Raw genomic sequence first — 22996 nt, 5'->3', positions numbered from 1 at the left:
TAATGTATATGTAATTCTTATATAGCTAGAAATTTAAAACTGTTGTTCTGTATCTCAAGTAATCCAAATTTCTTTTTGCTGAAGTATTGTTGTAACTGAATGATCAAACATAATAGTTACTTACAAAAAATCTAAATTATACTTAATTTCATTCTGTTTATGTAATTTTTTTATTTTAGTTTTCAGCAGCCTTTATATTTCAAGAGAGTTAGAAATGCCATTAAGTCATCTATACCTAAGAAGCCAACATTTTTCAGTGGATTCATTATGTTCAGGACTTCAGGCATTTCCATTTTCTCCTGTTTGCAAAATGTAAGTGAAGATCATATTTAGAACCCAAGGTGCAATGCAGAACAAGCAGTCTTTAAATCTCTTCATATGAAAGCAACTTCTAAGGTCCTACTGTGAAAAAAGTAAGAGATAGAACAGTGTCTATAACAAGTGAGAGAAAAACCATATTTGAGCAACAAAAGAGGACTCTGGAGGTGACTCCTAGTCATAATCATAGGTGGGCTGAGCCTCCCCTTTTCAACCTGAAGTTTCACCCAAGCAGGCCTGAAGATCAAGGGCTTGACTTATGAAGTATGGGGTTCCTAAGTTCACATTGCATATGTTATGTCCACGATAATCTGTCCATATCTCACATTATCATCACTTAGTTGTACAATCTCATCACTCTCCATTTTAAACAATTCTCATTGCGGTAGCCTCCTCAAGAATATCAACCAGATGTGTCCCCTTTTCTCATAATGTTGACACCCCTCTTCGACATAAACAAATTAGAGTAGCCACTGACTAGGTATTCCTGAAGATTGGAAAAGTAATTAAATTCAAGGAAGGGGTAGCCACGGTAGATGGAATTTAACAATGCGTTATAAATACTGAATTTTATATAATTTTCTTTTACTTATTGCTAGGGTATTAAAATAGCTAGAAGAAAAGTATTGAAATGGAACTGTAGCTCATAGCATCCTTTGAAATCTGTTCTATAGCTACTTGTTAAATTGTAATTTGAAAGCTATCACCTTTTTGATATATGTTATATTTCACAATAAGGAAACAACTGAAGCTATGGGACTGTAACTCATAAGAGCTTTGGAAATTTCCTGTATAACCAATTGTTAAATTATACTTTGAAAGACATTACCTTTTTGGATATATGTTATATTACACCATAGGGAAGGGACTGAAACTGTGGAACTGTGACCTACGATATTCTTTGAAATTTGCTCTGTAACTGCTTGATAAATTGCTCTTGGAGAGTTATCACTTCTATGTATATATGTTACATTCTACAATAAAAATATGGAAAAAATAAGCAATGGGAAAGAATATATGCACATACATGTACATTTTTATGTGTTTGTTTTTATATGCATAGAGTATCTTTAGAAGGACACACAAGAAACAAATAATGATGGTTGCGTCCAAAGGGAATTGGGAACTGCGATCATGGGTAGGGGATTTTTCATATGTTCTTTTACACACTTAGTATTTTGAATGTAAATATATTGCCACTAAAATTAAATAACTTGAAATTTTAAAAGATCCTGGCACAAGAACCATCTGCTTTGGACACTACCAGTGAATACTTGCCAGTGGCACTGCCTCTGTTGGACACTCATTCACTGCTATGGAAAGAAGTTTAGTGGTCAAGAGCACTGAACCATAGCGAGACTGCCTGGCTCTATCACTTAGTAGCTGTGTGAGCGTAACTGCTCTGTACCTCAGCTTCCTTGTCTATAATATTATGATAATAATGGTAGCTACCTCACAGAGTTGTTATGCAGTCCTCTAGAAGATTTATCATAAGTCTCAGGCCAGGAATAGCCAAGGATCACAGAGTAGTGTGGACAGTGGTTGATTACCAGATTTTGGCCAATTTGCTTCTCTATGAGTACCAGGGTTCATGTCCCACCTCTAGCAGAGGACATCCACTCACCTAGTTTACCTCTGTCAATGTGATCTTGGTTATGGGGAAGCAGGTATGTTGAATCACAAATCTGTCCAATGCTCTGATGTTATTGCACAAAATGGTTTGTAGTGTTCTCAGAGTTGGTATTGCAGGGCTGGGTCATTGTGTTCTAGTTTGAAGATAAGGAGACAAAATTGCATACGTTAATAAATGACCTTCCTTGCCCTCTGGCAGAGCCTGAGTTAGCTTTAGTTGATGTCTTATAGCATGTGGCATACATGCAATTTAATGGTTTCTAGGCTAGATTAGTCTGCCTAGAAAGCCTCCCCCCGCCCCCACCGAGTTGAGTGCTAGCAGTCTCCCATATCAGCCCCCTCTGTCTCCAGGTTCCGGTGAGGGAAGTAGGGGTAGGAGGAAGTTGTAGGCAAGCAGGAGCAATTAAGCAGCTGACATATTATCCAACCTTCCCAGGGAAATGAGAATAAGTATTTGAAATTTGGCCTAAAGAATTCTCTTAATTTAGTTACATATTTACAAAGTAGAGTTAATTTCACTTGCTTCTAAGTATAAAAAATACTTTAAAAAGTACTTTCCTAAAACAAAATTTTAATATAAAAAATGCAATACTATAAATATATTAAATTTTAGCTCTTCTTTTTCAGGAATTTGCTTACAGCTGAAGAATCAGCTATCAAATACTGGATGGCATGGCAATTAGAAAGTTGCAGAGGCTCTTTGAAACCATTTTGGCTTACAGGTAAAGATTAATTGATTTTGAATACTAAATAGAAAATTTAGGTGAAAGGGTACACAGTCAGTAGAAATATGGGATGTCATTTTTCTTTGGCCATTTAATATAGAGTATATAACATTGCAAAGCTAAGATACCCAGGTATCTGTTAGAAGGCTTATTCTGCTAAATGCAGGAGTGTACGACACAATCTTGACTTGCTCATATTTGGAGTAATTCTTATATATGGGGAAAAAATGTAGGTGATGCATAAAAGATATCTCATACAGTTAGTTTATATTTCCAAGATTTGCCTCTGTTTAGGGTAGACAACTAATGCACAAAGTTCTTTACCACAGTATCAAAGATGATCATCATAAAATCTGATCAAATGTATCTTCTTGTTTAGGCTTACTATAATAAATTGGAATCTCTGGTTTACTAAATCTTTCATTAATTCTTCAAAATATTATCAAATGTATTAATTTAGTAATTAAAAATGATCAAATAAAATAATGGTTCCTTCTCCTACTAAATATTGAATAATTTTAACTTCTCAACATTTCCAAAGATTGAAAATATCATTTATGTGATTCAGTATTTTAGATGTTTCCAAATATTAGCATCTGGAAGATAAAATATTAGAGATAACTTCAAGTTTCACTTTTTTTTTCCTAATGTGTGAAAGTATATTTCATGCTAAGGACTTTCTAGTGTGGTTCTATTTATCATGTTTTTGACTCTTTTCCCTGTGGACTATTTCTGACTATTTGTTCTTTGGGTTGTTTTTTTTTAGTGCCAAGAACTCAAGAGTCTAACAGTCATTATTCAGTTACAGATTTCTAAAAGAAGCTTTCTATTGAAGAAGAAAGCCTTGTGATTAATCTATTAAAGGCAGAGTGGTGGAAACAAGCAGAACTAACCCCAATAATGACAAACTTCAGAACATCTAAATACAGATTTGTGTCATGATGATCTACCTTTTAATGATACTAAAATGGAAATATTTTCACCTACAAATGTGCTTCCATTTGTATGTAAGTTCGTAAGAGTAACTATCACCTGTGTGAACATTTTCTGAATAAGAAAATGTTAGATACTGGGTTTACATGAGTGGGAAAATATAACTTACTAAGTTCAAACATACAAAATTTACTCTGGTTCTACCAGAATGTATGACTTTGGACCTCTCTAGACCTCATTTACTTCATAAAAGAAGTTGACGAGCTTATCCCAAATCATTTTTTGCCCCATTTCTATAGTCTCAGTCTTTAAATATCTAGCCATTTTCAGTTAAAGTGACTTTGTTGCCTTTAATGAATGGTTAACTGCTGTTCACATCAGCCTAGGTACAAACTAGCATTTTGCAGTAACTTATTTTTTGACCTGATAGCTGAACTTTTATTGTTCAAACATATCTAGTAATTTCTCTTCAATAATAGAATTTCTTCCTTTGTTATGAAAATGTTCAGTAATTCAACATTAACTTAGATACTATTTAAGAAGGCCAAAGTATCTTTTTTTAATTCATTTTTATTGAGATATATTCACATACCATGTAGTAGTACAAAACAAAGTGTACATTCAATTTCGTACAGTACCATTATATAGTTGTGCATTCATCACCAAAATTAATTTTTGGCATTTTCATTACCACACACACAAAAACAATAAGAATAAAATCCAAAGTGAAAAAGAACAACCAAAATAAAAAAAAAACACTGGGTGCCTCCCCTCCCCACCCCATTTTTCTACTCCTCCATCTATAAACTGGACAAAAGGGAGTGTGGTCAATATGGCTTTCCCAATCACATTGTCACCCCTCATATACTATATTTTTATACAATTGTGTACAGGATTCATGGGTTCTGGGCTGTAGTTTGATAGTTTCAGGTATTTACTGCTAGCTATTCCAATTCATTAGAACCTAAAAAGGGTTGTCTATATTGTGCATAAGAGTGCACCAGAGTGAGCTCTTGGCTCCTTTTGGAATCTCTCTGCCACTGAACCTTATTTCATTTCCTTTCACATACCCCTTTTGGTCAAGAAGATGGTCTCCATCCCACGATGCTGGGTCTAGATTCCTCCCCAGGAGTCATATTCCACTTTGCCAGGAAGATTCACTCCCCTTGGTGTCAGATCCCATGTAGGGGGGAGGGCAGTGATTTCACCTACCAAGTTGGCTTAGCTTGAGAGAGAGGGCCACATCTGAGCAACAAAGAGGCATTCAGTAGGAGACTCTTAGGCCCAATTATAGGCAGGCCTAGCCTCTGCTTTGCAGCAACAGTCTTGCCAAGGGCAAGTCCCATGGTAGAGGGCTCAGCCCATCAAATCACCAGTCCCCTATGTCTGTGAACACATCAGAAACCACTGAGGTGGGGAAGCCCAACACCCCTGCATTCTCCACCAGTTCCTCAAGGGGGCTGTGCATATATTTTTCATTTTTTTTTACTTAAATCTTTTTTTTAAATAATAAAAAAAATTTTTTTAAGGTATACAAATAAACATTTCAAACAAACCGTAACAAGAGACTAAGAAAAAGACAACTAACCTAAAATAACTACTTTACTTCCAACATGTTCCTACTCTACCCCAAGAAAATAACCTAATATAGCAACATTTCTGTGAACTTGTTCCTGCCATACCCACCAGAAATTAACAAACCATAGTCATTTCTGGGCATTCCCAGAATGTTAAATTTACCCATGATAGCATATCTGTTCTTATTGGGTTATCATTCCCCCTCCATTAATTTCTCTCTATCGTTAGTTTCCTGACATTCTATATTATAAGCCATTTATTTTACATTTTTTCAATATTCACATTAGAAGTAGCATATAATATTTCTCTTTTTGTGCCTGTCTTATTCCGCTCAGCATTATGACTTCAAGGTTCATCCATCCATGTCATGTTTCACAACATCATTCCTCTACATTCTACATTATAAACCATTTATTTTAGGAGTGTGTTGTTTAACCTCCAGGTGTTTGTGAATTTTCTAAGTCTCTGATGGTTATTGACTTCTGATTGCATTCCATTGTGGTCAGAGAATGTGCTTTGAATAATTTCAATTTTTTTTAAAAATTTATTGAGGCTTGTTTTATGTCCCAGCATATGGTCTATTCTAGAGAAAGGTCCATCATCACTAGAGAAGAATGTGTATCCTGGTGATTTGGGATGTAATGTTCTATATATGTCTGTTAAATCAAATTCATTTATCAGATTGTTTAGGTTTTCAATTTCCTTATTGGTCTTCTGTCTGGTTGATCTATCTATAGGAGAGAGTGATGTGTTGAAGTCTCCCACAATTATTGTGGAAACATCAATTGCTTCCTTTAGTTTTGCCAGTGTTTCTCTCATGTATTTTGTGGCACCTTGATTGAGTGCATAAACATTTATGATTATTGTTTCTTCTTGTTGAATTGCCCCTTTTATTAGTTTGTAGTGGCCTTCTTTGTCTCTCAAAACATCCCTGCATTTAAAGTCTTTTTTATCTGAAATTACTACTACTACTCCTGCTTTCTTTTAGCTGTAGCTTATATGAAATATTTTTTCCATCCTTTCACTTTCAATTTCTTTGTGTCCCTGTGTCTAAGATGAGTCTCTTGCATGCAACATATTGATGGTTCATATTTGTTGGTCCATTCTGCCAGTCTATATCTATTAATTGGGGAGTTTAATCCATTTACATTCAATGTTATTACTGTAAAGGCATTTCTTGAATCAGCCTTCCTATCCTTTTGTTTATGTTTGTCAGATATATTTTTTCCCTCTCTCTCTTTTATTGTCCTTTAATGAACTAATATCGAATCTCTTTAGCACTGAACCTTTTCTCCATCTCTCTCTCTCCTTTCTTTGTTTCTCTGTCAGTAGAGCTTCCTTTAGTATCTGAAGTAGGGCATGTCTTTTATTAGAAGAATCTCTCAGCATTTGGCTGTCTGTGAAAAATTTAAACTCTCCCTCAAATTTGAAGGAGAGCTTTGCTGAATAAAGCATTCTTGGTTGGAAATTTTTCTCTCTCAGAATTTTAAATATGTCATGCCACTGTCTTCTCGCCTCCATGTTGGCCACTGAGTAGTCACTATTTAGTCTTATGTTGTTTCCTTTGTATTTGGTGAACTGCTTTTCTCTTGCTGCTTTCAGAACTTGCTCCTTCTCTTCAGTATTTGACAGTCTGATCAGAATATGTCTTGGAATGGGTTTATTTGGATTTATTCTATTTGGAGTTAGCTGGGAATTTATGCTTTGTGTATTTATATTGTGTAGAAGGTTTAGGAAGTTTTCCCCAACAATTTCTTTGAATACTCTTTCTAGACCTTTACCCTTCTCTTCCCCTTCTGACACACCAATGAGTCTTATATTTGGACATTTTATTTTATCTATCATATCCCTGAGGTCCATTTCTATTTTTTTAAAAATTTTTTTTCCCCATTCTTCCTTTGGTTCTTTCATTTTACACTCTGTGGTCCTCGAGGTCACTGGCTTGTTGTTCAGCTTCCTCTAGTCTTGTACTATGAGAATCCAGAATCTTTTTAATTTGGTCAGCAGTTTCTTTTATTTCCATAATTCATCTATTCTTTTATTTACTCTTGCAATTTCTTCTTTATGCTCTTCTAGGGTCTTCTTCATGTCCTTTATATACTGTGCCATGCTCTTCTTCATGTCCTTTATATCCTGTGCCATGCTCTCGTTGTTTGTCTTTTGTTCTTTGATTAATTGCTCCAAGTACTGTGCCTCCTCTGATCTTTTGATTTGGGTTATCCATATTGTCTGGTTTTTTCGTATGCTTTAAAATTTTCTGTTGTTTTGGCCTCTTGGCATTTGCTTTACTTGGTAGGGTTCTTTTAGGATATGTAGGATTATTCCAAAACTAATCTCTAATTTGTCAGATCTACAGCATGGTGGTGTACACTTTAACTAACCAGCAGATGGTGTCTGTGAGTCACCTATTCCCCTCAAGTCAGTTCTCCCCAACTTTGTCTTTGTGGTGTGTGGGTGTCTGATCCTTGTGGGGTCCAATTGGTGCACCAAGTTTGGGTGTGTTGTTGGTGCTCTCCATCATGAATATGGGGCATGTGTCTGAGTAGTTAGGGAGGGAGGGCAGCTTTAATAATCAAACCTCCCAGGTGTTCCTGGTGATTTAAGGCTGTTGCAAGAGTCTAAACCTTCATTTTGGTCTCACAGATTGTCTCTGCTGCTGACCCACAAGTCCTTGGTATTGGCATATGATCCCTGGGACTTCCAAGTGGGTTTCTCTTCCAAGCAGTGCCCTTCTAGGGCCTCTGCTGAGGGAAGGTTGTGCTGTGTCACAAGTGCACGCCATCCCTCAAGGGATGTTCTGGGCTGCCAGGCTGTGTAGGTGCATTCCCAGTCTGCTGTAAGGATGGCTGTATGCGGTGGGTGAATTTCCCTCTTTTCGCACAGCTCTGCCTTCCCAGCTCTGGGACAATTAATTGTGGATGTGTGAAAGGCTATTGCCCATGCCCAATATTGTGGCATGTATGCGTGTTGCTGGAAACACTTCCTGTCACCTTGGGGTTTTCGTGCTGCTCTGGGCTGTGGTGTGAGCACCAGGCAGGAGCATTCCCAGCCTGCCGGCAAGATGGCTGCAAAGGGTGTGGTTATTTTCCCCTTTTGGCTCACCTCTGCCTTCCTCGCTCTGAGACAATTAGCAGCCAGTGTGCCAAAGGATATTTTCTACACCAGATATTGAGGCGTTCGCACAGCCTGTTCCTGCTGTACTTCACTGTGCAGTTCTCACTGCTGTATCTGCACTGTTATGCCACAGCCTTCTCACCTCCACAGTCTCCACCAAGCAATCTGCACATAGTCTCATCGAGTCTCTCCTGCATGTGATGGATCACTCCTCTCCTGCTGCCCTCAGAATTCTCTCCCCATCCTTGACATTTGATGATCTGATTATTACATTTCTTGGAGTAGGTCCACTTGGATCCACTCTGTCTGGGGTACACTGTACCTCCTAGACTGGCAATTTTATGTATTTCATAAGAGATGGGAAATTTTCAGTGATTATTTCCTCCATTATTGTTTCTGCCCCTTTTCCCTTCTCCCCTCCCTCTGGAACACCCATGACACATATATTCAAGTGCTTCATGTTGTCATTCAATTACCTAAGACCCTGCTCATATTCTTCCACTCTCCTCCCCATCCATTCCTTTGTGTGTAGGATTTCAGATGTTCTGTCCTCCAGTTCCTGAATCCCTTCCTCTGCCCCCTAACATCCACTGTTGTGCATATCCACTGCATTTTCCATTTCTTCTATTGTGCCTCCCACCCCCCCAAGTTCTGCCAATTGTTCCCTCAAACTTTCAAGTTCTTCCTTATGCTTTCCCAATGTCCTTCACCTCTTTTACAGTATCTTCCCCCAACTTACTAATTTGATTTTTGAAATTATTTAGCATATTTGTTTGAAGATCTTTAATTAGTTGTTTCAAATCCTATATCTCATTTGAAGTATAAGTTTGTTCCTTTGACTGGGCCATATCTTCACCTTTTCTAGTGTGATTCATAATTTTTTGTTGTCTAGGCATCTGGTTTCCTTGATTACCCCAATTAGAATTTCCCAGACCAGATGGTCTCAGGAGGTTGTAATCAGTATCAGGTTTCCCTGAGGATGAGACCCAGCTGATTGTCAGACTTTCCTGTGAGGCCTCTGGATGCTGCATCGCTCCTATCCTGCCCAGCAGGCAGCACCTGCCAGCCCGCGGTGTCCCACCAGCACAAAGAGGTGCAGCGCATTTAATTCTCAGTAGACCCATCCCTGCCAGAGGCCAAGAGCCTCAGAAGCCAAACCCAAGCTGCCTATGTTTTTTTTTTCCCCCAGGCCCTGGGGCCTGAGCTCTCTGAGGAAGGGCAGCCACCCAAGCTGGGCTCCACCTCCTCCTTCTCCTAGGGAAGATAAGCCCTTCAGGGACCCATTTCCTACATTTGACCTCCTCCTTTGTCTCCCTAACCATCCCAACTCCAGTCTTGCCTGGGTCAGGGCCAACAATTAAAAAATGTCTAAGGCTCTCTCCAATAAGCCAGCAAGAATAAGAGGAAAAAAAAGAAATCCCCACATCCCCAGAGCCAGACCCCAGACCCCAGCCATGAACCAGAGCTGGCACCCCACTCCATATGCCCCTCTCCCAGCACACAGCCCCAACTCCAGCACCCTGAGCTCAGCCAAGTCCAAAAGCCCCCACTTCCATTCATTTATGCACCCTTCTCTCTGTCAGCTCCCCCTACCCCTCCACCAGGAGAAACCCGGGCTGGGTTTGTGAATCAAGCTAAAGGGTTTGGATTTTATTTTAAAGGCAAGTGGGAGGTGGGGCAAGATGGCAGCGTGGGGAGGTGTGGAGTTTGGTTGGTCACCTGGAGTGGCTGGCATGTAGCCAGGAGCAACTAGTAGGTGGTCTTGGAAGGCTATTGGGGGACACCTGTGGCCAGTCACATATCATGCATTGGTCTGGAGGAGGTGGAACGGCTGAGATCCCGGCATTTGGAAGGATAAAGGAGAAGCTAGCATTCTTAGTTGGCACCTGCAAGCTGACTACACCTTCCCTATGTTTCCAGGGATTTTTCTGGGCTTTCCTGCTTACAAGCAGCTGGGGTTCCCAATAGCAGCCTTCCTGACCACTGCTTCTGCAGCCCTTTCAAATATTTGCAAGTCTCTAATTCTGTTTTAAATAGCTGTCTCTACACAAAACACTACACATGGCTTCTGTATTCCTAGCTAAACCCTAACTAACACATTTTTGTATCAGTGACCTTTATCTTATACTATACCTTGTTTTGTCATTCAAAGGAACCATTAGACAAAATGCTGACAGAGGCCAAGGACAATTCTAAAGTCAAACATTTAACAGCTTCTTTTCCTTGGAGACCACCAATTATTTCTGGGATCTGAAATACCATGATTATATGCTACATCCTAAGGAAACCTCACCATACCAGTAGGTATATTTTGGGTTTTGTAAATCCATGGAGCACTCTATGGAAAGAATGTGGTTCACATCCCCAAATTGTTCCAGGTAAAGGACACAGTTTTGTCATCCATGCACCTTGCATGTATTTCTCATTAAATTTGCAATAGTTCATTTCTTTATCTTCCCAATTCTTTTGTTAAATGGTGAGGTATTTAAAGGCAAGGACCTTGAATTGTCCACTTTTATGTTGCCAGCCCTATGAAGTGTCTGGTATATACTAATTATGAAATAACTGTCTGCTGCCTTGAACTTGAATCAAGTTTCTGAAAGTCAGAAGTACACACAGAGTGGCAGAAAGGATCCAGATTCAATTTCAACTTTGACTTCTGATCTGCCCCACAGGCTCCTGGGAATCTTAAAATAATCTTAGAATTCTGGGAAACCATCTGGCATAGCACAGAATTTGCTAAAGAAGCCTTAGAGATTTCAGACTTTCCTGAGCATCCTAACTAAAAGTTTCCCTGGAGTCCCTTATTTGAAGATATTCAATATGTTATATAAATAAAAATGGGGGAAAAAACTAATAAATCAATTGTCTTAACTCATTTGGTAGATACAATGCCTTCTGAATGGCTGAAATGCTTCAACAACTATGAAACAATCAGGGATTTGTTATTTAATATTTTATATTTATCTTTAGGTAAAACAAACTTAATTATTTTAGAAAGATAGCATGTCTTCATTGGACTAAAAGCAGTTACCTCAATAATTAGACAGAAGGCTATTTGAGGTGCTCAAAACCCTAGAATCCAGTAAGTTTACTGTATTGCTGGTACATGCAATATAACATGTGAATTCATTATCACAGATAATATACAGCCTAGTGGAAAACCATATAAGGAGCATCAGAAATGAAGCCTATTATACTTCTTTGAAGGCAATAGACACTTATTATAAAGTACAGAGTTTTACAAAGTCTCCAATTTTGTCAGAATATTTAATTCATAGTTCAGGAGACATTTTCAGATAATAAAGCATTCTACCATCTTGGAGACAGTATGAGTGGTAAAAACAATACAAGAGTGGGAATCAAGAGTCCTGAATACTATTCTCACTTTCAGTCTGTATTGGCGTTGGGCTGGCCACAATATCTCTGTGTCACACAATCATCTGTAAAACACAGTTGTTAATAACTGCCTTCCCACATTGCAAGGCTGATGTGAAAGTCAAATGGAAAATATGTATGTGAAAGCTTTTTAAAAACTGTGAAATGCCAAGCATTTAGAGTACCAAGACAATGAAGCAGATTTTCATGGTAGACATGCAATTAATGGAAAAGATGAGTTCTGTCATCTTTTAAGTAGTTTTTCTAATTGGTTGTACTTATAACAATGATGTTATCAAGCTTAAAATTTCTTAAGATGCCTCCTTTTGGAATTACTTCAGATTTTACAACAAAAGTTTTAACATTTGCCATTTGAAAATATATTTAACCTTTGGGCAATTAGAATATACTTGGTCAACAGTGCAAGTTTTCCAGCAAGGTGATGAAGTCTTTAGCAGGTCCAAATAAGAGGTCAACAATTATGGGGGGAAAACAATATTACTTGTGCATCATTCTAGGTTTAGAGAAATCACACTCTCAAAATGAGCAAAATGCATCAACTGCTGGTTCTCTTCTTAAACATACTTTATATACCAAAATACAAACTTAGCCAGATGCAAAGGAATGTATTGATTATTTGTATTATACAAGTACCCTTTGATTCGCAAGTGGATCACTTCAAGTTTGAGATCCGTCAATGCATTTAAAATATCAGTCAAGTTAAACATATGACAGAAAATGGATGCCAATAATAACACAATGTTGACCCAGTAATTCAACCTCTGCCATTTAACTTGAGACTAAATGAGCAAATATTTCTGAGAAAAAATTTTAAAAAATAATACCCAACTGTACAACAGGAGAATGACTAACTCAATTGAACATATCAAATTGGCATATCCTTTTGTCATTAGAAAAGATTAAAACTAAGGTTCATGTTTTCCTAATTATAGAATAGCCATGTGTGGTATCTTTTGAGAACCTGTATGAGGGAAGCACTCTGTCTATCCAGGAAAATAAAACAGGCTTCATAAATTCATCTTGAAAGATGAAATTGTGAGACAAAGGGAGCCAAAGGATTGTAGGCAGGAGAAAAATTTCCATATGCAAAATTGTGGCATCAAAATGGAGCATACTATGTGCATAGAATGGTGAACAGCTGATTTGGTTGGAGGCAAAGGCACATGGGAAGCACAGGAGGATGAAAGAAAATAAGACTGGAAATACAGATTTAAATTAGGCTGTGAGGGACCTTGACTGAATATTAGTAGTTATTATTTTGTCTTCATCATATAACATTTGAACTTCATCTTCAGATGATGGAGCTAGATCTCTATTTAAAAAAAATGCAAAGCATTTGTTATCATATTTTTGAAAGATGTAGAAAAATATGGATTAAATTGATTGATGTCCTATCTTGCTTGATGTTAAAATTGCTTTAATTTGACTATTTGCTTATTGATCTCTCTCCCTCGTATTTCATTGCAAACTTGAAAATGTGTCTTGGTGTTCCTGAGATCCTTAGGCTTTGGTATGATACTTAGAATAGAATCAGTACTCATTAGAAGTTTGGATAATGGATCAGTAATAACTTGAAAGGATGACTCTGTCCCATTGCTATAGCTAGTTGGTCAAATAATTAGTCCCTATGTTGCATTAGCAACTTTGCATTTAACAATGGAATGTCAAGTTAATCACACAGGCACTGGGAAATAAATGTTACTCTACTTTGCATATGACCAAACTGAAGATCAAAGGAGTTTGGCGTATTTTTTCTACATCTCAAATTATAATTTGAGGGTAAGAAATTCTGCCTGGTTTCCAAGTCATAAAATTATGCTGCTCAACTATCTATCATTTACTTTGATGATGGTATAAATGGAATGATTATTGATTTTATAGCTAGGAAATATTGGTGGGAGCAGAGAAAAGGATGGAGACAGCAGCTAAGATAGTGAGTGACAAAATCAGGATTTCAGTTTATCTTAACAGGCCAGGAAGCTGAGCCAAAATCAACAAGATGAGAGTTAAATTGGGATATATAGATGTAGATGTTGGCTTGTAGGTTCAACAAGCTATTTACACAAGTAAAACATGAAAAAAAAATGTCTTCCCCACTAGAATGTGAATTCTTCTATCTCTTTGCCTATAGAGCTCCTAGCACTTCAGATGCTCACGAATGCTTAGTGAATGCAGCAGACACAGATGACACTCCAGCACTGCAGAACTCATGGAAAGGTAGTAAAGAGCAGGTAGATGCCCCTAACCCTCGGTAGTTACTGTGGTTAATGGGACCCCGTATCCACAATCAACATTAACATTCCAAATCAAATGTACCAATTATAGTTTCTGAAGCGGATTGAAAATTTACTTTAAGCATTTAATTAAGTGGTAGTAAATTCAATTAGCTACTATAATTTCACAGTTCTTCTGAGTATGACCTCCTTCTAAGAAAGTAAATGCTACAATCTCTAACTGAAGGATATGGCATCTGGGACCCATCACTTGATACCCTCATTTGCAGTTATCAATTATTTATCACCATAGTCCAGTTATTTGATCTGCAATGCTACTTCAGTCTTTATGTTTATCATCAAGTAAATTCCATGCATTTGGCTAAATCCTTCCTGTAAAATCTCATTTTCTCCTTCTATGATCCTTAAATCCCTTATTTTTCTCTTTGTTAACATAAAGAACCGAAAGTGACCCCTATGGAAAAGGAACTATATGGAAAGATTTAAAGCTCTTATTTTTTTTTTCTTTCTTGACCCAGGAATATATCTATAAATTCCATATAAAGTCTGTTTCACTATTCCAATAACTGTAAGGAGCAATAGCTGAACAGCTTCAGCATTCATTATGTATGGAATCTGGGATTGAGTAGCAGTTTCTACTCCCTTCTTTGAGCCTTTAATCAACTTTTTTGGCCCTTGATGAAGATGGTAGTGGTGTTACTTAGGCATAAAGCCACATCATGGTATGCAATCAGTGAAGGTCGTATGAAGCATCTTCATTGTTAGATAGGTGAGATATTTTCTGTCTTACCTGAATTCCAATTGAATGCTTCCTTCTGATTTTTGTGGAATTGAGTTGCTTTCCAGTACAACTTTTAGTCTGGAGAAAAACAAAACAAAACAAAACAAAAAAATAGTTTGCTTCAATTTCCAGTGGTGAAAAACTAGATAGCTTCATCCTGGTACAAAATAGACTTCCACTGAAATGGACACTGATACTCTCGATATAAAAGCAGAAGGGAGATGGTTCACACAATGACAGGCAAGTGTTGCACTGTCTAGAGCTGTGTGTGTTGCCTATGTGTTTATTTCTGTTTATATTATAATTTACCAGTAAAAGCCTCCCAGTTCGGTGCTTGCCTTCCATTCTCGAATCATGTTTTCTTAAAAGACAGTGGACATGTAGTAACTAGGACAGCCCATAGCATGACTGGCCTTTCAGAAGTTAGGATTAAATTCTTTCAGAGGATGCATAGGTGCCTGTTGCTCAGGTGTGTGGGTTAAGATGTAAAAACCCCACAAATATTAGTCTCAACAAATTTTTTTAAATATTTAAATCCTGTTACCAAGTGAGATCCACCATGATCATAAGAATTTAGATCATCCAAAGACTAAATAACAAAAATCAGTGGATGAGCAGGTGGGTTTTGGTGGGTGTTTATATCAGTGATTGCTCAGACATTTAACTGTTTAAGAAAAGTATTCTAGAGATGTGCATAAGCTGAATATACTATTAGCTTGAAAAAGATTGAATATTTTTTAAAGTGCCAGCTGTTCCTTATGAAAAAGGAAAATAGGACACCTGAGGAAATGAGTGGGAGGAGAGGGAGTTCAGTGTTGAAGGAGTCATTTTTAACGGCTCTTCAGATATGATGAGTCACACCTAATGTGAGCTATTGGGTGTATCAGACACCAAATGTGTGTGTTGCTGAGGAAGACCAGGAAAGCCGAGCAACACCTAACTGCTCAACATCCTTTCATGATGACTCTGCATCATCTGAGTACATGCTGAGCAAAGAAAACTAATAATGACGGTGCATCTAATCAAGAGTACAGGGCCCAGCCTGCTATATGTGTCCTGTCACTTAACCATTATCTTAAGACTTTAGGTTTGGAGTCGGAAGTATATTAAAAGGATTCTAGGGTGGTAGCAAAATGAGTGAGGCTAAGTAGCAAACTGAGCCTAATGTTTAGACAACACATCCATAAATTACCTTTGGTAATGTGTAAACATGGCCAGTTCCTTGTTTCAATCCTATCAGAATCATGGGTATTTGCATTTCTCTATAAGTAGCCAAGGAAAGAAACTGGTGATAGTACTTTATAACTGGCTGTAATCCATGGGTATTTTAGTACGGTCATTTGTTAGATTAATTCTTGTCATTATTCTCCCATCAGCACATTATCTCCCCTGATTTCTTTGATGATTAACAAAACAGTTCATCAGACCCTTATTGGAATCACACAAACACCAAGAGCATTCATTTTAAAACCAAAACTGTGGTGCTGGGCTCTGTCTCAAGAAGGCAGACTAACCATCTCCCTTTGCCTGATGTCACCCAGCACTACAACTGCAAGCAGGAACCCTCCACTTCTATCTTACTTCTTCCTTGGAAGAAAAGGATGTAACAAAGTGATGCCGTTATTCCTCTGTAATGGTGACACTCCTGAGAGCCAGTGTGTTACAATATCTAGAGTTGATAATGTGATATTAAAATTGTTAGGAAAAGATATTAATATTTCTAGGTACTATGTCCTGCAGGAATTCCTGTCCGCATTCTCATGCAAACACACATATAAGGATGGCAGCAGGTTTTGTTCTGTCATGTGTCATCACTGGAACTTGTGTTCTCTAAGGGCATGCTCATGATTTCAGAAAGGGTAATCCAGTGTTCTCAATGTGGACGTAATTTTTATCAGTTGTACAGAGACATCTGGTGGCAAGAACATGACAATTAATTTATCTATGTTTCTACTGTCCCTCTATCAGTCATCTATATATCTGTAACTCTTCCTAAACTCCAGACAGAATAACTAAAATAGTGACATGAAAAGCATGGCTATCTACAATGGAACTAGGTATCAAAGTAATCCTCATAAGCCCAGAATACAGATAAATGTGGTCAGTGCTTACCAAGCATGAGGAAGGGCTGTGCTGTAGTCCTAGAAACAAGAAGAGGAAGAGGGAAGGGGTGCTAGGAAATTAACAAAACTCACCCCAAAAGGAGAATATCCAAATGAAGTGAGAATCTGAGAATAACTACAAACATTTGGAGCAAATCCTTATAAGCTCCAAGTTAGGAATAAACAAACAAACAAAAAGTTTGGAGACTCACTAATGAGATTGTGGGGGAACTCAAACATTGCTAAAGTAGTTCAGCTGTCAAAAATCCTAGAATTATCAGATACCCCTTTCAAAAGATAAAATTCACCCACCTTGAAACAAATGATACTCCAAAAGATATTTAACATTCATCTAGAAAATGTGACTACAAAAAATGAAAACAGTAATACAAAAGTTAAAATGAACTAAAAAAATTTAAGAATTAGATCAATTTGGAAAACAGCCTACTTTAGAATTTGCCCAGCTTCTAAGGCAGAGTTCTGTCCTTGAAACTTTGCGTTTTCTTTTTGTTGTAATTTTTAAGATATGCCTCCTCTTTCCTGTCCTCTACCCTTTACAACTTGCTCTTTCCCTGGGATCTGCAACATTCGTTTTCTGCTCTATTTGTATTCTGCTTTCAGAAGTATTTCTTCAAAGATACAGAATAGCATATAACAAGCAATAGCTTTCATCTATACAAATAGGAACATGTTAGAAGATATAATGCACTCAAGTACAGCCTGATTTTATGGGAGAAAAACAAAAGAGCAACATCTTTTAAACAACTTGGAATATGTATTTGGTATTAAATGTTATTAAATATTCTTGTTAATGATTCAGATGTGATAAGGCACTAGAGTTGTATAAACTGTACTTTAAGATGCAGACTGCAGCATCTAAGGATGAAGTGCTTTGAAAAAGTTCAATAAAAATTTAAAAGGGGGAGGAACAGATAAAACACACTTAGCAAAATGTTGGTTGATTTTAAAGCTGGATGATGATCATTGTGTTCTTAACTAAGGTGTTTGAAAATTGTCATAACTAAAAGGTAAAAAAAGGTAAGAGAAATTGCATATGGATATGTATTAACAGTCTATTAAACAGTTCATGACTTGGCTGAAATGATTATTTTTATGAAGTATTTCTACATGGCTGAGCTCCTATTTCCAGCACTTCTGAGGATTTCCCCACAATCAAGCACTTTCTTATGTGTTAAATAGTTTCTTTTTCTCTTTGAAATGTTAATAAAAAACTGCATCATTTTAACCATTAATACAAGAATTTATCTTACGGGAAAATGTATTGAAAATCTTCCTTAGGTAGAAGCAGTAACAGGTGCTAAGATTTTTTCACAAGAAGAACATTTCTCTGCATTGTAAAATATGAATGTTGAAAGCTTTGCAGGAAGAAACCTGGAAGCAAAGAGTGAGAAGAAGAGGAGTGGGCAAGAGTGGAAACTTGTTATTACATGCCAGAAAGAGTCCCTCTCAATAGCCACCTGATTTTTCAGCCAAGTCTATGAGGACAGGATAGCTCGCAAAAGCCAGTGAAGGGATGGAATTCTGGGCCAAGGTTTTTGTAGGAAAGTGAAACAGTGAGCAAGCAGAGTCCCACAACTGACTTCTGAGTCACAGATATATAAAACCATCTGTATGACTCCAAAAGACATAAGAAAACTCGTTCTTTACTTACTACCCTTGAATATTTAGAGACTTTCCTGGGCAGACATAAGAATAGGCCACCATTTTTATGCATGCCCATTCTCCTAAGGTTTTCTAGGCATAATTTAGAGTGTCAAATCAGGAGGATGCCAGAGATTCTCTCTCAGTTCTACCCTGATGGCACTGGAGTGCATTGTGCTGCCCGAACTTCACTGGGGTCTGATTACACCAAAGGCAGTTAAGGAACAGGCAGGAGAGCTCAAGGAAGCCATTTCTCTCTTGGCTCTTGGGATGGATGATGAACCTCCAAGCTGGTGACCATTCTAGTGTCCCTTCCCTGCCCTTTCTCACTTTTCTTTTTTTTATCCAAGATGTATCTCTGAAGCCCAGTTTTCTACTGTCCTATTTAGCACACCTCTGTATTGAAATCCCATGATTAGTACAAAAACAATGAAAGGTAGTTTGTACAGGCACTGAAGGAAAGAACAACAACAAGAAAAAAATCAGAAGGTGAAACACAGAGATTCAGTAAAAATTATTCATACCATGAATTTTATGAAATAAATTCTCAATTGTGGACAAGTAGCATATCACTATTAAGTTTATTAACCCCTCAGAATGTAACTGAAAATATGGAATTTAAGTGAATAAACTTTTAGCCACCACGTCACAAAGTTAGCAAAAATTTTGTATTAAATCTTGTGCATTTTTATCTCAGGGAAAATCTCAAATTCCAGCTCTAGTTATATTGCCCGTAGTTTGAAAACAATTAAACAAACAGCAAAATATAAAGACTGGGACTGGTAATAAAAGGAGAGATGAATGCCATTTCCTAAAATAGGCATATAGGAAAGAGGAAAACTGAAAACCTAACAGCAGGCAAAATACAAACACTCAAGCAGACCATTCCCTGTAGGAGCAAACAACACTCCACAAGTTATTTTGCAGCCCACTGACCTTCAAATTATAACACTGAGTCATCAAGGTAAAGGTAAAGAAATTGTTACATTCATCTTTAATACACTTTCCTCAAGTGCTAAAATTAAAGATTTGGTGGGGGAGGGACACACATAAAGGAATCCAATTCATTATCTGAGAATTCAGTAAAATGAAATACCTAACTTCACAATGAATTCGTTTAAATAAAGATTCTGTGAAGACATAAAAGAGTGGCAGATATAAAATTCCTCCTTCCTTCCCTCCACATATGTACTTTGAATCCTAACTCTAACAATCAATATTTGCATGACAATAAGTAAAATCACCTAAGTTCTCTGAGCCTCAGTATTCTTACCTGTCTATAATGAGTAAAATGCCTGTCCTTCTCTCCACACAAGATTTTGCAAAAAGTTTCACAGTAGAAAATGTGTTCTAGTATTATTTCACTATTTCCCCATTATTCATCTCGTTTATTAATTTAAATACATTAGAGAATACACAAGACCTAATTTTTTAGTACTTAGAAATAGCTCCCTCACTTCCAAGAATGTTTTTCAATTATATGTTTAAACTGGTCTGCACAAAATGAAAACATTTTTTTTAAAATAACTACTATTTTATGACAGAAATGGGTATATGTTCTCTAAGATGGCAAACCCTAAATAAAGTAAACAAAAGAGCCAAAACAAAATCCTTACTATTCAAACCTTTTCCCTTAGGTAAAGGCAAACTGCTTTAAACACCCATCCTGACTTGGCAAAATCTCCACTTTCACACTTCACAGTGGCCACCAGGTGTTCTATCAGCACGGATGGGCAAAGTCTATTTCTGCAGTAAAGGAAAACCTCACTGTCTTTCTCTTGACAGGTGGCTTTTACAGCTTTGTAAGCTAAAGATATGGACCTCTGCAGATAAATGTTGCTTAGGACCAAACAGCTTCACTCGTCCATCAGACTTTTGATGCTAGCAAACTCCAGTGGAAAATTCCGAGGAGTATTATCAATTTACAGCAACTGTGGACGAGTGGAAAGGGATCAGGGAGCATTCATTTTAGCCTGCTGTTATCTTTCACTTGTCAGAAGAAAACTGCAATGCTTGACTGCCTTTCAGTGCTAAATGTGATGGCAAAACCTGGTGATGACTACTTTAAGAGGATATAAATAATTTCTCACATCTGTAAAGCACAATATGATTTTTAAAGCACTTTTCACATTCATTCTCTAATTTCTGCCTCATAACAATTTTTTTGAGATAGGTCAAAATCTTTTTCTTTCTTTCTTTATTCACAAATGTGGAATCTAAGGCTCAGTGATTCCAAGTAACTTCACAAAGTAAACACAGTCTAAGAATGGGGATTGAAGCTCAGCACGCCCTCCAGACTTGGGTTAAAGTTAAGGTGCTGAATTTACCTGTTGTGTGGCCTTAAACAAATGACTGCTTCTGTGAAGCATTTTTCTTTTCTTTTGATTGGTAAAATATTGTTTCAAGAAGGGTTGTTGTTAGTATTAGATGAGATAATACCAAACATGCTCTCACTATGTGTAATGTTGTATGTATCTCATCACTTGAGTTTCCTTCCTGTATATCCCAACTCCTTGTTCTTAAAAATTCAACCGCTAAGCAGAATCAGTTCACAGTATAATTTACATGACTGACTGAAAATCAATTGATGAAGTTAGAAGCAAGCTGGATTAAGTGACAGCTGCCCGGATTTTAGTTCTTGCTTTAATTCTAAATTGTTTTTTGTCCTTAGACAAGCGATAAACTCTTTCTCATTTACAAAATGAGGAAAGTGGCCTAAATAACCCCTAAATGTTTTTGTCTCTAAAACTGCCAGAGCAATTAAGGGGAGATAAGTGGATATTTATCTTATGAGACTTCATGACTAACACTTGGCATAGTTGTTTATTAAGCATGGAAGACAGGACAGGTAGTCACAGTGAAAACAAGATTAGTAGAATACCAAAATCATAGTGTAGCTCAAAAAGAACCTCAGACTTTCAGTTTAACATAGAGTTGTCCCTGAGGTAACCCCTGTCATCTTTCCACTAATGTGTGTTTTGTTACCTAGAAAAAAATGGAAATTTAAACTTGGGGCTTAAAAACATTTCACTCCATAATCTGTAAGGAAATTCCACTACCCATGGGGTAGATGGAATTGCACGGTTAAAACCATCTTTGGTTTTACTTCACGGCAACACGAACTCCACTTCTTAAAACAGAATGCCAGGAAAAAGCTTGTAAGTCACTTTGTTTCTCACCCATTTTCTGCTTTCAGAAACAGCTACAAAGGTCTGTTCTAATCAGAAATATTAATAACTATCACTCTGCTACAAAGGTGACCATTCTGAAGGAAATGGACAAGTATATCCCTGACCAACATTTTAAATATGTTCAGAAGCAAAAATATACTTGCAGCTCCTGAACAGAACCAGACATAGTGTTGAGAATCTGTTTTGAAGTAGAAATGCAGCAAATTATGGCAGTAGTGGCAGCTAAAAGAACCTGTTTTTGTTTTCTATTAGATCAGTCAGGGATAGGAAAAGGCTGTGGATAGAGAAGATAATTTCATCTCAGAACAAAGGATTCACTCAACATGAATAGCTGCTAGAAAGTGAGAGTTAGGCTGGGAACTGTAGATTGCAAACATTGCACTGGCCTTTGGAGACGCAGACTCAGATTTCATCATGGTAGACATTAGAGGGCATCTGAGAACAATCCACAGGAACTGAGTCAGGATATTTCTTGCCTCATTCAAAGATGATTAAAGAGGACAATAAAAGAAACAATGAAGCTTATGGAAAGAAAATAGAGCAGTAGTTAAAGGAACTTTCATCCCAAAGACTCAAAAGGATGAGTGCTTCTAAGAAATTATTTACTGAGAAATCCAGAAGAAAACTTCAGGAATTTGGCAACATCAATAAAATGAAAGAAGACACTGATTAAATACAATAGGAGTAGAAAGAGAAAATATATTGTATGGGGGTAAAAGGGAGCTAATCAGAACAATGAGATTGCAAGAATATTAAAACTATTATATAAATATTAAAATCTGTATTGGAAGCATTGATAAAAGCAGATTCTGATAGAGCAAAAATGTAGGGAAGACATATATCAGAATACTCAGAATGCAAAGGAAAAGTCAAAAAGATAATTTTGAAGAACATGTTAAATATGAAGAAGAAACTGTCCTATAAATCTAAATATTATATATACATATACACTCATATCTACATATATATATACACACACACACATTTATATTCTGTGAATGAGACAATGTGGGAAATAGAAAAACTAGGGGAAAAGTCGAGAAAAAGTCCTTGAACTTCAAATGGTGTAAGCCAACCAAAATGATTGAATACATTCTAGGCAAATCTGATAAGAATTTGAAAACATCAAAAAGTATCTGGGGATTAAGAGAAAAATCAACAAAAACAAAACTGGTTACTTACTGCCAAACCAAAACTTAATAATAAATACCAAAGCCTACTTAAGAATTTCTCCATAACTTTAAGGGTAAAAAAAGTTGTTAATTCTTAAATTACTTATCAGCTAAGTTGTCTTTCATTTGAGAAGGCAGAACAAAATGATAAGATA

The 22996-nt window shown here is 37.0% G+C and overlaps 1 protein-coding gene across 14 annotated transcripts in view; it reads right to left on the bottom strand.

The window, feature by feature from the left end:
- Positions 1–22996, bottom strand: part of LOC119505784 (ral guanine nucleotide dissociation stimulator-like) — a 94981-nt gene that overhangs the window by 58580 nt on the left and 13405 nt on the right. For 12 of the 14 annotated variants that reach the window (XM_037798708.1, XM_037798716.1, XM_037798705.1 and 9 more), the window contains 2 exons: positions 14724–14792; positions 1943–2084 (listed from right to left, as the gene is read on the bottom strand). The gene's annotated coding sequence lies outside the window, so the exon portion shown is untranslated. Of the gene's footprint in view, positions 1–235; positions 403–1942; positions 2085–14723; positions 14793–22996 lie in introns of all 14 variants that reach the window. The other 2 variants (XM_037798704.1, XM_037798707.1) reach the window with 2 other exon arrangements.

This window comes from Choloepus didactylus, chromosome 10, assembly GCF_015220235.1.
Source record: "Choloepus didactylus isolate mChoDid1 chromosome 10, mChoDid1.pri, whole genome shotgun sequence".
Classification (NCBI taxonomy): Eukaryota; Metazoa; Chordata; class Mammalia; order Pilosa; family Megalonychidae; genus Choloepus; species Choloepus didactylus.
The sequence above is the reverse complement of the archived record's forward strand: the minus strand, read 5'-3'. Positions and strand labels throughout refer to the sequence as shown.